This window comes from Cuculus canorus, chromosome 7 (genome assembly GCF_017976375.1).
Source record: "Cuculus canorus isolate bCucCan1 chromosome 7, bCucCan1.pri, whole genome shotgun sequence".
NCBI classification, from domain to species: Eukaryota; Metazoa; Chordata; class Aves; order Cuculiformes; family Cuculidae; genus Cuculus; species Cuculus canorus.
The window spans coordinates 20,423,015-20,438,622 of NC_071407.1; the positions used below are offsets into that span (position 1 = coordinate 20,423,015).

General features: G+C 42.0%; 1 long non-coding RNA gene across 5 annotated transcripts in view; it reads right to left on the reverse strand.

Moving 5' to 3' along the window:
- The window catches only part of LOC128852729 (uncharacterized), a 106,620-nt gene extending 91,250 nt beyond the window's left edge, over positions 1-15,370 (reverse strand). For 4 of the 5 annotated variants that reach the window (XR_008450744.1, XR_008450747.1, XR_008450742.1 and 1 more), the window contains exons 1-4: positions 15,031-15,370; positions 9,856-9,991; positions 9,326-9,729; positions 6,942-7,085 (exon numbers count right to left, since the gene is read on the reverse strand). This is a non-coding gene — a long non-coding RNA (uncharacterized LOC128852729). The remainder of the gene's footprint in view (positions 1-6,941; positions 7,086-9,325; positions 9,730-9,855; positions 9,992-15,030) is intronic. The other variant, XR_008450745.1, reaches the window with a different exon arrangement.
- Positions 15,371-15,608: the final 238 nt, after the last annotated feature.

Consider the following 15,608-nt stretch of genomic DNA (forward strand, 5'->3'; position numbering starts at 1 on the left):
TGTTTGATGCATGGTGGTCTCAAACCAGAAGCTAAGGCCCCTTCCTCTCTTACCCAATTATTGTGTGATTTACCAAAATTTCTTCACTTTGTTCCCTCCTTCCTTGCTGTTCCCCTTAAAATCAGTTCTACTCCTCTTTCCCCCTACTGTCTTTCTCTACCCACTTCAACTTTTATATCATGACAGGCTAAGCCAAACTGTTCTCTTCCTCTCCCCCATGCAGCCTCTGGCCCACCCCCTTCCATCTCTCACATCCCTTTCTCATGCTTCCCCTCCTCACCAGAGCTTCAGCACTGCAGCCTTAAAGCAGGATAAATGGATATGGATATCGTACAATAAAACCTTCAGAATGGAGAGTTTTGTGCAAGTGAACAGCAGCCAAGCCTGAGAGACTGAAAATTGGATAAAGGGATTAAAACAGTAGCACATTAACAGGAGATTTAGAGTGTAATAAACTCATTTCATAATAATATGTGCATTGGGGCTGGTAATAAATCATCACGGGATCCCTGCCTTCCGCAGTGCCGGAACGAGGCAGTGACCCGAAAGCAGGGTAGGATTTCAGCGAGATGTGGATTAATTTCACAGGGTTCTTGGCCAGGAATAGAGCGGCTGTACCATTGCCATACAGCTGCTGCTGCTGCTACTGCTGCCTTTTTACAAAAATACAAAACACAAAAGGCAAACAAATAAAACCAAACAAGAGGACCTGCCAGCACCACCTGGCTCATGTGTTTGTGGAGAGGGGTGGTCAAGGAGCCTTCACCCGCGCAACTCCAGAGGCCAAACACCGCTACTTCCCAGTCACCACCCTGCAGTCCCTTTCCATGCAGACTTGTGGGGTAAAGATGATGTAACAGCAATAGGAAAGAAGCCAGTAGACAAAAATGCTATGGACCAAATAACTCTGCCTAAGACGCTGAAGTCAAAAGAATGTAACAACCACATGCAGGAGATACACCAGCCTAGTGGGCAGCCCAAAATGCAACCTTAGGACAGTTGGGGATGGAGAAAGGCTGAGGCCCCAACTCACATCTGTTGCACAAAGCTCATGAAAAGTTACAAAAGAGATGAAGCCTCAGACTAAAAAAGGGAGCAGAGCAGCATGCTGGAATGTTCCCAGAGAAATAATACAGATGGATCCAAGCCATAACACAATTAGGTGAGGCAAGGACTTTGCAACAAGAGGTAATAAAGGAATAAAGAACAGGAGAATGCAGTACAAGTGTCCTGAAATAAAAAAGAAAGGGCTTGAGAAGGCCTTGGGGAGACAGGGACAGGTTGATCATATCTTAAGGAAAACTGGGGGGCAAAAAACACTTCCCGAAAGAAAAGGTACTCAGAAGTTCACAACAATCAAGTCACTGATCCAGATGATGGGACCTGCACTGTATTTCTTGCCACCACATCCATGGAGGTTGCTTGGGTGGTGAGCTCTCAGCAGAGGTCCTGCCTTGCTTTACCACAACCCATAAGAGTGTGGTCTGTGAGAAAAATATATGGGGACATCTTAATATTGACGCAATTGGATGTGAAAACAAGAACCTGTATTGAAGAAAAGACAGGGTAGGCCAATCTCAAAGCAAATTCTCTAAACATAAGCCAAGGCTAACCCGGCATGAAGAAGGGGAGGGTAAATTTAAATGAGAGAAATGGGACATTGTGAAGACTGAAGAGGAAGTGAATGGCCAGCAGAACAAAATTCAGATCTCAAAAGTAGACTTAAGGGCTGGAGACCTGCAGGTTCATGGAGATTTGTCTTCGCTGGTAGTCCTAGGGTTAGCACAACAATGCTTATTTAGTCAAGGCCAGAGTCACAAGTCTGGACTTTCCTGAAAAATATTAACCTCTATGCTGTGCTAACAAAACACAGTTGTAACAAAGTTGTCAGCTCATGAATCAGCTATCTGCCTGCGTGAGCAGATTGAGGATGTTCAAACCAAACAAGGCATATAACTTCCTCAACAGCCTTGTAAGAACCCTGCATTTGAGGCAGAAAGTTGCATTCATATGCAGGCTTTTTTACATGTGTGTAGTGGCTGCTGACAACCAACCTGCTATGCATAAATCCCTCAAGGAAACTCTGTTTCTTTAGTAAAGGGAGTTTTGCAGCATCATGCAAATGTGTGCATGACATAGCAAACACCTATAACTTTTACAAGACCAGATTGGGGGGCGTAGGCTAAAGTAGCATGTCTGTATTTCTAAAGAGGTATTTGACATCCTATTGAAGGATGGATTAAGGGAGAACGCAAAACAAGGAGAAAGACTGTAGTAAAACAGAGAAACAAGACTCGGACAGAAGGGACGAGTATCTCAGAGGTGTTTGAGATCCATTCAGTCAAGGGACAAAGAACGGGCCCCAGCACTGCTTGAAAAGTCATGTCCACAGATCTTCAAGAAGAAAGCAGAAGAACAGACAAAGCATCCGGTCCCAGCAGACTGTCATGAATTCCCAAACTTCTTCCAAAGAAACCAAAATACCATGGCTTACAAAGTTTGGATAAAAGCAAAATATTTCATAGACATTGTGGTGCAGTGCAGAGCAACACAGAAAGCCAGTGCTAGGTCAAAGGCTCAGCTCTCATCTCACCCCAAGGGAGGGCCACCAGCCTGGATTGTAGACAGGGATCTTGCACAAGGGAGATAGTGCAGCCTTGGCTTGGGCCAACTACTAGTCACTAACGCAAACTCAAACAGGTCTAACATTAGTATTCTGTACCTCCACACCAGCTAAAGTGTCCACTTGGGATGGAGGAGGTGTATGGCCTTAGTCATCTTCTGAACCACTTGGCGCTATGACTGGAGTTTGACTCTGCCCTTTGCCTCCAGGTTCTCGGAGCACAGATTTATTAACCATGCTACGTCACTTTCTCTCCTGCTAGTTTAAATCAGGCAGCTTAACTTCCACTCAGGAAATTCTTATAATATCATTGGAGACTTTCCTGTGCTCCCATCAGAGATTTTCATTTCAATTAAACTACATGGTGTTTTAAGGAAAAAGCTTCACAAAAAGTGTTCCCACCAGTCCCACCCTCCCAGTCACTGTTTTCACACTGTTCTTGGAGGGCTAAGGGGAAATACTTACCACACTCTCTATTGTTGTCACGAATTGCTGTCGTGCATAGCACCAAGGCTCAGAGGTTCAGCCAACACCTCAGACAGTCTAAGGATTCTAAGGTTGGATCTCTTGTTGCCTTTACTTATCCCACACCGAACGGCTGTACTATAAGGCAGGGGCTGGCTTCTTACATTTCAGCATTAGACTTGACAAAAAACAGAATATCACTCAAAAGTAAAATATGCAGCAAGCAAAGGGTTGAAGATTTTTTCATCAGTGGAAAAAGAGATTTACAAAGACATTTCAGAAATCATTTCTAGACTGTAAAGGCCATTTTTAGCTAATAAACACAGGAACAAGTAGACCCATGTTTTTAAAATGCATTGGTTAAAGCAAACTGAGTTTTAGCAAGTCCATTATTTTTAAAAAAGTCTTCAGAAACAAAAAATTTTACTCAATATTTTTGTCTCTACAAACACTGGAAAATGTGGTCAAAAAATCTAATCAGGTCATCTTGACTGTCAGACCACAGTAGCGGGAAAAATGGAAAGTAGGAAGGTAAAGCTCACTTTGCAATTTTTTTCCTCCTGCAGTGATCCCAGCTCAGCAATGCTGCAGCATGGAAAGATGGGAGTCCCAAGACTCTGCCCTAAGGTGGTCAAACAGGGCACACAAAACTATCAGTGGTACATCACCATTACAGATGCCCACTGAGAGATGATAACCCCAAGACAAAAGCTTAGAGTCCAAAGCCTTTCACACATACCCCATAAACAGTAGGTGACCTTCAATGGCAATTTCAGCCAGGCAGGAGGGTGTCACAGTGGTAAGCGGTAGCAGCACTGCTGTTCATCTAAGCTGGCTTTCACTCATTATCACAGCTCTTACCACATCACTGAAGTGTAAATTCATTCAGTAAATCACACTATCTTCACCACTGAAAAAAAGTACTCAAGAAGCACTAATAAAGCAGGAGAAACTGGATTTGCATTGAAGTCAACCTGCCACTTCAGCTGTCAGTCACTGCCAATCAAGGGCTGTAAGCTCCATCCAAACATACTTCCCTGTTAGCAAACTCATCATGGGAACCTGGGAAGCCAAGGAGCAGAAGTGAATATATTCATCAGGACTTTCACTCCTCTCACACACGTCAAGAGCCAGCAAGACCAAGTTCTGTGAACAGTGAACCACAACAGTAAGCTCCTCTGAATAGTGAACTAGAGCACCATGTGCACTTTGATTTCTCTCCTACTGGATTCAAGAGAAATATTTCCTCACGCACTCCTACTAGGTGGTATTTAAGTATAAGAAGAAAATACCAGAAACCCTCCAATCAATTTGATAGATCATTTCAGCTGGAAAATACAGGTAGCTCTGAAATAGCTCTGAAAATGCTGAAGGACCCAAGTTCATTGTCCTCCAAATATTACTTCCTGGCTATGACTCAAAACTATTTCCTTTGAGTAAAAAGAGGCCAACATTAGAATGAATCATAGAATGGTTTGAGTTGGAAGGGACCTTAAAGTTCCAAAACCTTGCCATGGGTAGGGACATCCCACTAGATCAGGCTACCCAAGGCCCCATCCAACCTGGCCTTGAACACTTCCAGGGCAGGGGCTGAAAAAAAAAAAAAAGGACTGAACATGACTAAAAAAAAATGTCCTTTTTTCATTAAATGTAAAGGCTTGGATAGCCCCAAAAATGATATTTTCATGAGAATAGAAAAGAGTGAAAGGAAGAAAAGTAATTTTGAAGTGTTGGATTTTTGTGGTTTCTTTCCCATTTAATGAAAAACAAAACCAAAAAGCATAAGGTATTTTTTTAAATGTAAGGCTATGGCTGTTTCACAACATCCTCACTAACATTTCACAACATTCTTCACTAAGCTGAAAAATTAAATTAAAGCTAACTGATTCATTTCCCCCACAACTGGGGCATAGGTATAGCAACCCATAGCAGTTTCAGGGCTACCTCATTGGAAAGGGCCACCTTGCAGGACACATTGCAGCAGCTCTGTGGCTGGTGAGCTAAGGTGTGCCATTGGGTGATTTATTTACTTTTTTCTTTTTGTCAAAAAATGTCATAGCAATGCATTTGCATGATGTTGTCCTGGCCAGAAATCACCTTCAAGACAGTTTAGTTGTATGACGTGATGTGTTGTCAACAGTAAATCTGGGCTGGTAGGCAATCCATTCCGACACCGATTCTTCTGATTATTGAAGGCATCAGAATAAATTAAATGTCCACTGTTAATTATGCTACCTAGTCTACAGACAAAACACTTTTGCAACCTTCTATGGTTTTATTAGCTCAAGATGCTCATACCAAGTTGATTTTTTTGATAGGAGACCTGTTAAGACCATCCAGTGTTGACAGAAATGGCAATACTGTGTTCAACCACGAGCTCCGTTCACAACAGAAAGAATGTGGGCAGTTCTAGTGAGCGTTGCTCAGGTGAGCCATGAGCCCTAAATCCAAATTTTTTATTTTTGCCGTCCTAATACTTGCCACAAATTGGAAAGACCAGCAGCATTTACCAGTGTGGCATTAGTAAGTTCCTGCAGGGACAGTTCCCCCTTATTTAAATTTCAACTGAACAGCAGAAGTGTCTTCTTCAATTCCTGTGCAAATGAGTTATTTAACATTTCCTTGAATGTAAATGAATGCAGACACAAACAAGTTGTTTCACTTTGGCAAAATAATCAATGGCACAAATATAAGATCAGGAACAGAAAGTGAGACAAATTCTGCAGAAAAATCTCAAATTGAACAGGAATTACCTGTGCAAAGTTGTTCTGGAAAAAAAAACCAAAACTCATGGATAGTTTCAAGAACAGCACAGATGATCAGTAAGGTCAGACCTCTCTGCATTGGTAAGGTTTCAGCTGGAATATTAAATATAGTAATGGATCTCAGCATTCAAAAGAAGTGTTGGCAAGTAAGAGCTGTTTGTGAAGAGAAGTAAGACTGGTCCAAGATCTGGAAAGCATGACCTGAAAAGCTGGAAAGAACTGGAGATGTTCAGTCTACAGGTGAGAACACTTAGGAGAAACATCTTCCTGCTAGGCAAAAAGCCTGACAAAAAAGAATGCATTCATGTCAACATGGAGAAGAGAACAAGGTTTAAACTGCAGCAAGATTCAGATCAGGCATGAGGACAAAGTTTCTGGATCTGTGAACTAGTGCTAGAGGCTAGTGAAGCACTGGAGCAGACTGGTAGAGGGCAACCGTGATGTCTCCATCACTGAACGCTTTTAAGAACAAAAAATTAGTTAGAAAGTTGGAAAATATCTATCCAAGGTAGAATGGGTTTGCCCTACGGTAAGGGGATGGATCAGATGATCTCATGGTGCTAATTCCAAGCTTAATTTTTCGCATAATCTTATTCAAATTGAAGAATCACAATGAAGCTGATTTTTATATTCAAGACCATATATTAGACCAGTAGCAAGACAGCATTAAGACCACCAGGAACTGATATATGCAAACCAGTGATATTTGCTTCTCAATATTTTTTCAGCTAGTACTGCAGCACAGAGAAAAAAGGTAATTTACTATGATTTCTCTTCCTTACTGTCCCAAAATATTTCCAAAATGGTGTAACCAAATGGCTGTATTTGCATAAGTGTAAATACGTATTTGCATAAAAAAGAAACATTTCTCTTTATTAAAATTTTTTTTTTCTTGAGATTTTGTGGGGTTTGGGTTTTTTTAATGTTAAGCATTAAAATCATCATTCTTTATAAATCAGTACTGTATCAAGGAATGCAGGCTTTTCTTAAAACATAAGAGAAAGTACAATATTTAGACTTGTTCAGAATTGGTTTTCCTGAGAAAATACAAGAAAACGTAAATATTTTTCAGATCATTCCAAACTTACCTTTTCTTCAGAAAGAAAAAAAATAGAAGTGTTTTAATCAAATTACTCCTCTGTTTTGGCATTTCTGAGTCCAGATTTCAGAATCAATCTAAGCACATGTGTGTTGCTGTCTTCTGGAAGGCAACAGCAAGAATTTGGGGATCCCTAGATATGTAGAGAAGCACAGGGTTAGTGGTCTTTAGGACTTTACAGTCAAGGAGCATTATACGACAGTAGTGCCTTTATATAGGATAGTACACTTTGTGTACTGCTCAAGAGATCCCAACTTGAACTCTGCACTCACTCTCTGCCACACCACTTCCAGAGTAACACAGATGTGGTCCATCACAGATGAACTCTTACATGTTCCTAATATGTTAAGAAATTAGTTCCTTCTCTCGGGTGAACTTGCAAAATCTGCTTCTCCTGCTCTCATAGGGCCAAATCTTTGCTGGCAAAATTTAATGGGATCTCTTGGTATTCACTGATGCTGCCTCTGGCCCTGGATACACTTGTTACATTGATCTAGTTTATTTATTGGATGCAGTTGGTACCATATACACAAATCTACCTGGCTGTTTCCCAGGATTAGTTAACTAAGTCAGCACAATACTTGTTTCAGAACATATGGAGTCCACCACCAGAACGTGTGCAACGTGTACAGTGAGTTGCGAGTGAGAGAAAAAAAGAATGATATAAACCAAGACTCATTAAATCCGCTACTTCTTTTCAAAGGGTGAAATGCACACGCGTTCATCAAAACACAGCCTATATGCTTCACTACAAACAGGGCTTATGCAAGTTAAATTGTGATTCTGTGTAGGACCAATTGTCCCCTCTGGGCCACATCTGCACCTCATGCAAGTTGGTATCTTCACCTTATCCACACAAAGTCCTGTTGAGCTGCCATTACCCAGTTAAGAATCTGGAGCTTTGTGTCCAGTGACTCAACGTTGTTAATACTGCTTGGTTGCTATCAGCACCAAATAAATCTGTTCATCCCATGACCTGACCTTCCTTTTTGTCAAACCAGCAGTACAGCAGTAGCTCTCATTTCTCTCAAAAGTCCTGTGCATACAGATCTTGCTGTGAAGTAGGGAACATACTTTGTCTGAACTTCATGATTTTTATCACCTGAGTATTAGTCATTTTCAATATGTTTCTGCTGCATTAATGGAAAAATATGGGAGCCCTCCGGTGGTAAAAATAATACCTTTAATTTCCGATAGATGATAACCAGAGACTATAACCTAGCAGATAAAGTGCCTACTTCAGCTTTCAGAGGTGCAGCTGTTGAGTTCAAAACTATTTTCAGTACATTTTCTGTTCACTTTATTCCACTTATGCTGCTTTAACTCAATTAATACTCATTGATTTAGCATAATAACAACAAAATAGCTACCCTCACCAGTGAGTCTAATTCAGACCTGCAGTGAGATATGCTAAACCTCTTGGAGGAAGGGCACATGAAAGGATGAAAACTTAGGGCTTGTTTTAAGGAAGTAAAATCAACCATATTACAAATGCACTGATTTTCACCAGAGGTAAGGCATATCTGGTTACATTCCGTTGAAACAATAAAAGCCTCTGCTTCAAATTAAAACTTTATTCCTCATAGGTACGGATTTAAAGCTAGGGGTTTACAACAATGAACTTCTATCAGCTATGAGAAAAGGAAGGCAAATAAATATCTCATTAGATTCAGTTAGATCTACTCCTTGATGCTACCTGCTCTCTCCCCCCTTAAGTTTCAGCTGTAAAACCACACACACCAAAATCTAGTATGCTGGAAAAGGGAGGAAAGAAGGAAGAAAGATCAGTCTAAGGTTTTTTTTGGCAAAACAAAAAAAAAAGAAGTGTTTCAGAGCAACCAAAATGTACTCTTTTACTCCAAGCTAGTGCTTGTAATTAGGTATTAGATTTTCTTTCCATGATTCTTTAAAGTTGCACTCTAAACTAAAGCTCAAAATAACCAATGTAACAGGAAAAATGAAAGCTTATTTTGCTTCTAAACATTAGAAGAAAATATTTGTTTTCGTCTATCATTGTTTTTGGTCAAAAAAACAGTTTTCAGCCAAAACACAATTCACCTGGTATAATGACAGTTACAGAGCCAGTGGCAAGAAGCGAAAGAAGACATTGTATGTTACAGCTACAAAACCAGTAATGGGAGTTACACCTTTATTGAGCTACACGTGAAACTGTGAGAAGCATTCACATAGCTGTCTCAAAACTTTTTCCTCTGGTGTCCGTAATTTCAACTGAAAGGCTCCCAGAGACCTCTGTGATACCAATGTGTGCCATATCATCATTTGAGAAACAAGCCAACTATCTTCTCTTAGCAAAAAACAAAGCAGAGACAGGGACATCAATAGTGGGAAATTCTGCAGAAGTAAGCAGCTTACCCTGCAAATAACTGCATAAAGAGCGCTCCTCAAGAAGCCACCCTGTCACTTTGCCAGTAAGTAGGATTTTGTGGCAGTAGCCTGCCCTAGTCACATCACAGTCCCATGGACCTGCAGTAGTGGAGGCTTTCCTGCTGGTCAGTCGTTCCTGGCAGATATGAGTCCATAACGCCATGCACCATGGCACATAACACAGCCTATGGTCAGGTAACCACGTCCATCACGTTTACATGCCGCCTCATTCCTGATTACAAGGACCAAGCTCCCCAAGTCAGGGTCCAGCCTCTTGTGCAGCAGTCCCTCCTCAGTGCTTTCAATTTGCAGTTAGCTAGAAGCTATAGTTACAACTACAGGCTACAGCTGTAGCTCAGAAGTCCATCAGCACCTTGCCTTAATCTTGTGCACTGCAGGGAAAGAAAAGGTAGTTTTGGTCAAAACAAATAGATGCTCTGGAAAATCTAATACACAACTCAGATAGGCAATGATAAGAGGTTCATCTAAAGCACACAAGGGTTAAAGTATTTCCTTACCCATCATAGCAACTCAGTCTGGAAAGCATGCTTCCCTCTGGCCTGCACAGAGCATGGTTCTGAGTGACAGACTTGACCCTCAGACACAGAAGGACCTCTCATCAGGAAAGCAGAAGGCAAGATCCACAGTGCAGATCTGAGAGGAGAAAACGTCAATGGTCCTGCACAGCAGCTGTTCTGCCTGCTAGTAAATAGGCTCAGCTCACCCTGACTATCTTCAGCGCCAGTTGCCTGATGCAAACACCGTAATGTTTTGCATCAAGGTCTTGCTTCTGTACTGTTCACAGTGCTGGAAAAGGAGTATTCCAGTTACCATTGCAGTCTCTTCTATCTGTACATTGAGCACAGGAAAAAAGCAGAGTAAAAGATGCAAGGAGAATTTTTGGGATGCACAGCTCATTTTCCAAACTTTCCTTTAAATGCTTCATTTGTCGAGTTTTTGCTCCCTTTCCATTGAAGCTCTGACTGATGGTGTTGCCTAGAGGAATGAGAAAGCTTGTGCTGTCCCACAGACATCTTGAGGGGGAGTAAGGGAAAGCCAGACTTTGCACCAAAGCCCTACCTGAATGTCAGCCACTAGTTGTCCAAGATAAAAATTGCCTTCTTTAGACTTCAGAATTATCATGTCTCTGAGGTGAATATAAACCGCTCACAGCTATATTATACTATATATTATTAAACTATATTATACCTTAGTAGTCTGCATTCTACTTTCATGTAATTCTGGATTTATAAAACTAGGAAAAGTTAATTTAACCATCAAGGGTGGGTGAGCTCTCCAAGTCTAGAAGACTTATATAAACAGCCTAGAGTTCATAGCTAATTTTACTCTACCATCTCTCATAATCACGAGTGTAGGCCAGGAAAGGAGGGAAAGTAAAGGGAAGGGGAAGTTTGCCCTGCACAGTATTGCATTGGGGATAGTGTAATTTATGGGAAATGCTCCCAGAACTAGTCATGAGTTGGAAAGCCACCTCCAGTTGGTTTGACTCCCCATGGACAGGACACAGCTGTGCAATGTGGTATCTTTAGTCTTCAACCACATGCAAAAGGTTTCAGAAACTATCCAGGTTTGGTCATCAGTGATGACCAAAGGGAGCATGATAAAAGGCAAATATTTCTGACTGAGGAAGTAATCTACCAGATCTCCAGTTCAAATGAAGAACTTCGGTCTTGACTTCATCCTCCTCAGATCCAGTCCCACATTCGGAAAGCCATTCTTAATAGTTCTGCATTTAAGCTGTTCAAATATACACTATGCATTCTGCTGCTTAACAGTAGTCAAGCAAAGTATTAACTTTAGCATTTCAGAGTTTTGTGTTGCATCTACCCTGTGTCATCAGCTGCTAACACTGGGTGAACTCAGAAGAGAACGGATGAAGACAAGGAAGATGCCTGACACCGAATGCACATAGACCTGGATTCCTTCCGCTGCCATTCATGGTGCTTGGGGCAGGTACGGTCAGCTATAACCACAATGTCAAGCATAATGGGAGTGAACTGCCCTCCCTTCAGAAGTTCATACCTCTCCAAACTCTTAATTACTAGAATCCAGGCAAGAAATTCTGAAACAAACAAGTATTTCTGAGCCATCTCTTGGCACTGCAGATAGGAACGCTAACTAAAGGTTTTCCTCTCTCCCATATTTCTTTCCGTGACTGTCAGGTCAAATACACAATTATCTAAATTGATATGCCCCTGCTTCTCTCATTCTACAACTATGTCTATCACTGGTTTCCTCTCCCCTACTTCCATTATGTCCACATGATGGTCTTTACCCATTTGGGAGATCTCCATGGCCTGCTATGTAGATTGCAGAGTATTTGGCAGTAATCGGAGCAACGTCCAGCTTCCAGTGCTTGTCCCAAGCCTCATCTTTAAAGCCCCACAGGAATAGCAGAAGACCACCAGGAAGCAGCTCTGTTTCACAAAGACTGCTCTATTGTTCTTTAAAGGCTTATAGCAAATGTACTCTTCTGGACTTCCCACACACCTTAGAAGATTACCATCCATGTTTGTAATGACACAGTATTCCAGCTATGGATTTATTTTGTTCTCCCTTCTCCCACTTTTGTTTTTAAAAACACAGCATCACAGCATCTCAGCCACCACTGCTGCAGCAGCTCTGTACAAGTCACATCAATTCCATTCCCAGGGGTGCAAACCAATTTCTCTTGTTTTTCCGACCGTCTCTCTGGCTGAACCTCCAGCAGCCTTCAATCCCATTAATCCAAGCACTGCTGGCAATGACGAAGACTGATTTCACCAGCAAACAATCAATTTGTATCTCCCACCCTTTTTTCTTTTTTTCCCCTTTTTTTTTTGGTGCGATGTACGAAATATCATGAAAAAGGCGTTAGTGGTGATAGTTCCACAACAGTGAAATAATAGAGTAATAAGGCAATCCACTTTTGACCTTGCAGGACAGCTAATTCATCTACCCATCTATCTTAATTATTCCCCGGGTTACAAAAGAGAAACTGTACAATTCATTCATTCCACAGTGACAATTCCATTTTCCACCCCCAGTAAAGCACCATTCTTTCTCTGCCGTGATCCTGCCATAGACCACTTTCCTTCTCAGCCCACTCACACTAGCCCACATTCAAACAGTCGTTAAAGGCCAGATCCAAAGCCTGTTGGAGCTGATCAAGTCAGACCCTTGTTGGCCTCAATGCCCTCTAGTCTGTGCCCTTCCCCTTACTTCTAAGCAAACAAGAAATCAGATACTTTCATAAGCCATATCAAAAGCAGCAGTGGGATCTCTGGCAGAGTAGATAATTGTTCAGATAGGCTGACTTTGCCCTGGGAGACTGATCTTTCCAGATCTTCTCTTGTGTTGGTGGAAGGAAGGCATCTTACAGAAAGGTAAGCATTGTCTTAGAAGAGTATATGAAATCTGTCTGCACTGCGTAAGAACAGGATAGAATTTGGAGAGCACATTGTGATAAGGGTACAGAGAAGACATAGGCCAGACATTAGAGAAGATTCACAGTGAACCTTCTGACTACACTGCTTTAAGTTCTGTTATGCATTATTTAGGAATATTAACGCAGCATGAAGTTAATAACTGAGTCTCAGATATCGGAGCCTTGCATCCATAAAATCTGACCTTTCTGCTGCTTCAATTCAGAGGTTGAATCCCACAATCTAGCCATTTTTAGGCATGGCATCTAGAAGCAGACTCTCCAACGTGCAGGGAAAGACTAGTGTGAAAGAGTGTCTCCCACCACTTTCTGAAAGAGCCAGGCTTAGTCTTTACCTCCAGTAGGCGAAGGGATTTGTTGGCATTTGCAATGCCAAAATTTCAGAACACCCCTTGCAGCCTAACATTTGCTAGAAAGAAAGTTGAAAACAAATCACAAAAGAAATCATCGAGGTGAGTGCTTCACACAGAGTAGTGGTAACTGAGATAAATCCCTCTGACTCTTGGCTGTTCCTCCTGTGAGCTAAGTTGAAACAAAAGCAGAAGAAATCCCCATAAAGTACAGTTGCCTCTGGTCAGATCTTTGACCAGAAAGAGTCTTGGCCACCAAGGTATCATTGAAGATTTGCACTTCCCTATCATCCCATTTCTCTGCAGATGTTAAGGTCATCCTTGGGCTCCCCAGCTCATCTGTTCTCCTACTTAGCATCTCTAGATCCCTTTTGGGCTTCTGAGCAAGCCAGACTCTTTTGCCCTTCCCTACCCTCATTTGTCTCCCTTCCATTACTTTACTCTCTTCGTACTGCTCAAGCCTGCTTGTCTTCCCAACACCCAATTGCCCTTATCTGAAATATACACCACTCTCTTCTTTAAAGCCACTAAACCCAGTACTTCCTTTCCTCTGTCTGTAACAGATCTTAGCTCAACTTCCTTTCCTGCCTGGTCCCTCCACCTTTGTGACATTTGTCTGCAGTCTCTGCTGTCCTACCATACCAAATCCTTTCCATTTTTCACACACCCATCCTCTCACCTCCTGGACTCACACAGTCCATCCACACTTTTGAGTCACTTCAGGAAGGCAACAATCATCCACCAACTTCACTCTGCTGATAGATCCTCCGCTCCCTTACCTCTTTCCCCACTCTTACCTTACTTTCGCCTTACTGGGTTTTTTTATACTTACAGTTGTCCCTGCCCCATTATCTCACCGACCTACAACACATCCTCTTCCTAATCCCTTACATGTAAACATCCTATTTCACTTTGTCACATCTAATCTGAGACTGTAATCTCTTAAGAGAAGTGAGCATATCTACTTATGTGAAGTTTGTACAGTTTGTGCCTTATTAATATACAGCACTTTGAAAGATTATTAGTGGTACACTTATAATACAAAGATACCACCTTGGGTCCAGATAGTCCTTGGACACAAATTGTTGCAAGCAGCTAAGTACATTAAGGAAATATCAGAACTGCTCCCCTCTTTCTTGCAGTTTTCCCCTACTAAGTTTGCCCCAGCAGCTCATGTCAGGAACAAGATCCTGGGTTAGAGTGTAAACACAGAGGAAAGACAATACCCTACAGCTCAGAGAGCTTAACTGGAGCCTGAAGTCATATAAGGAAACTCCACACCACCAACAATAACTACCCGGGACACTGTACAGAAGACTTCAGACCCCTTAGTGGAGAGGTGACTACTGATAAAGTTCTCTGAAGACACAGGGTCAGTTCATAAGAGCCTGGCACAGAAATGGGGGCAGAATTTAGGCCAGCTGAACACAGCTCAAGATGCTGCTGAGCAATGAAAATAGCAAAGTAAAAACTTCAAGGCAGATCCTAGAGCAGTGGTGCTGCCACATGTGTGGCATTGTACTTGGTGCCTTGATATGTGTATCAATAGAGCCTGCATGGTACGTCCAGGCTTTTGGGAAGCATCAAATGGACACAAACACAAGATCTACAGGGAATAATGTTATAGCAGGACATAGAGATCACGTGTGACTGGAAGCACCAGCAGCAAAGCCAGGCAAGCTGATGCATGGACATAATCAACACAGGTAGCCACAAGCTGTTAAACTGGAATCAAAAAAGTACCCCAGCCTGTAGTGTAACTGCCCCAAATCTCAGAAGAGAAGCAGTACAGCGTCACAGTGCAGAATGACATGTAACTGGTTTTCCAGTTAAGATCTTCACTACCAGCTAAGAAAGATGCATTTCAGTCCCTGACTGATGCAGGTTCCCTGGCTGACCTTAGTCAATTCATACGATGTGCTCTGGAGTCCATCTTCACACAAAGGAGGACCACAATCTTTCATCTGCTTCTTGGCATTGTCTAAACAGGATAGCAAATGTCCTTTGTGGCATGTCCAGTCTACAGCATCCACATAAAGTTCACATTCTTCTGCCACAAAAGTTCAAGGATCCAAAGAGACCGTCTTATCAGGTTTTTCCTTGTAGTTTCCCCTAAGCTACAGACTGGGTTTTGCTGTTTCCCAGAAAGTCCTCGTCCTCCTAGTTCCGTCTTTTTGCATTATTTCCAGTAATGCTCTCCATTCTCCTTTTCCTCAGAGACTGATCACCATCCAATCAAGCCTCTGAGAGTCCAGTCCTCCTCTCACCTTCAGCTGTCTTTAAATACCATGGCTGTGAACCGTAAGGCACTGGTAGGTGGCCAGCTCTTCTGTTATCATGGTTACAGGATGACAAAGGGTCTGGCCCCTGAGCCCTCGCATCATGTGATTTTTATTTTTTTTTTTACAACAACCTGGAATTCACATTGGAGAAGCTTCATTCTCCCCTCAAGAATTAACCTTTCTGCACCTCCCAC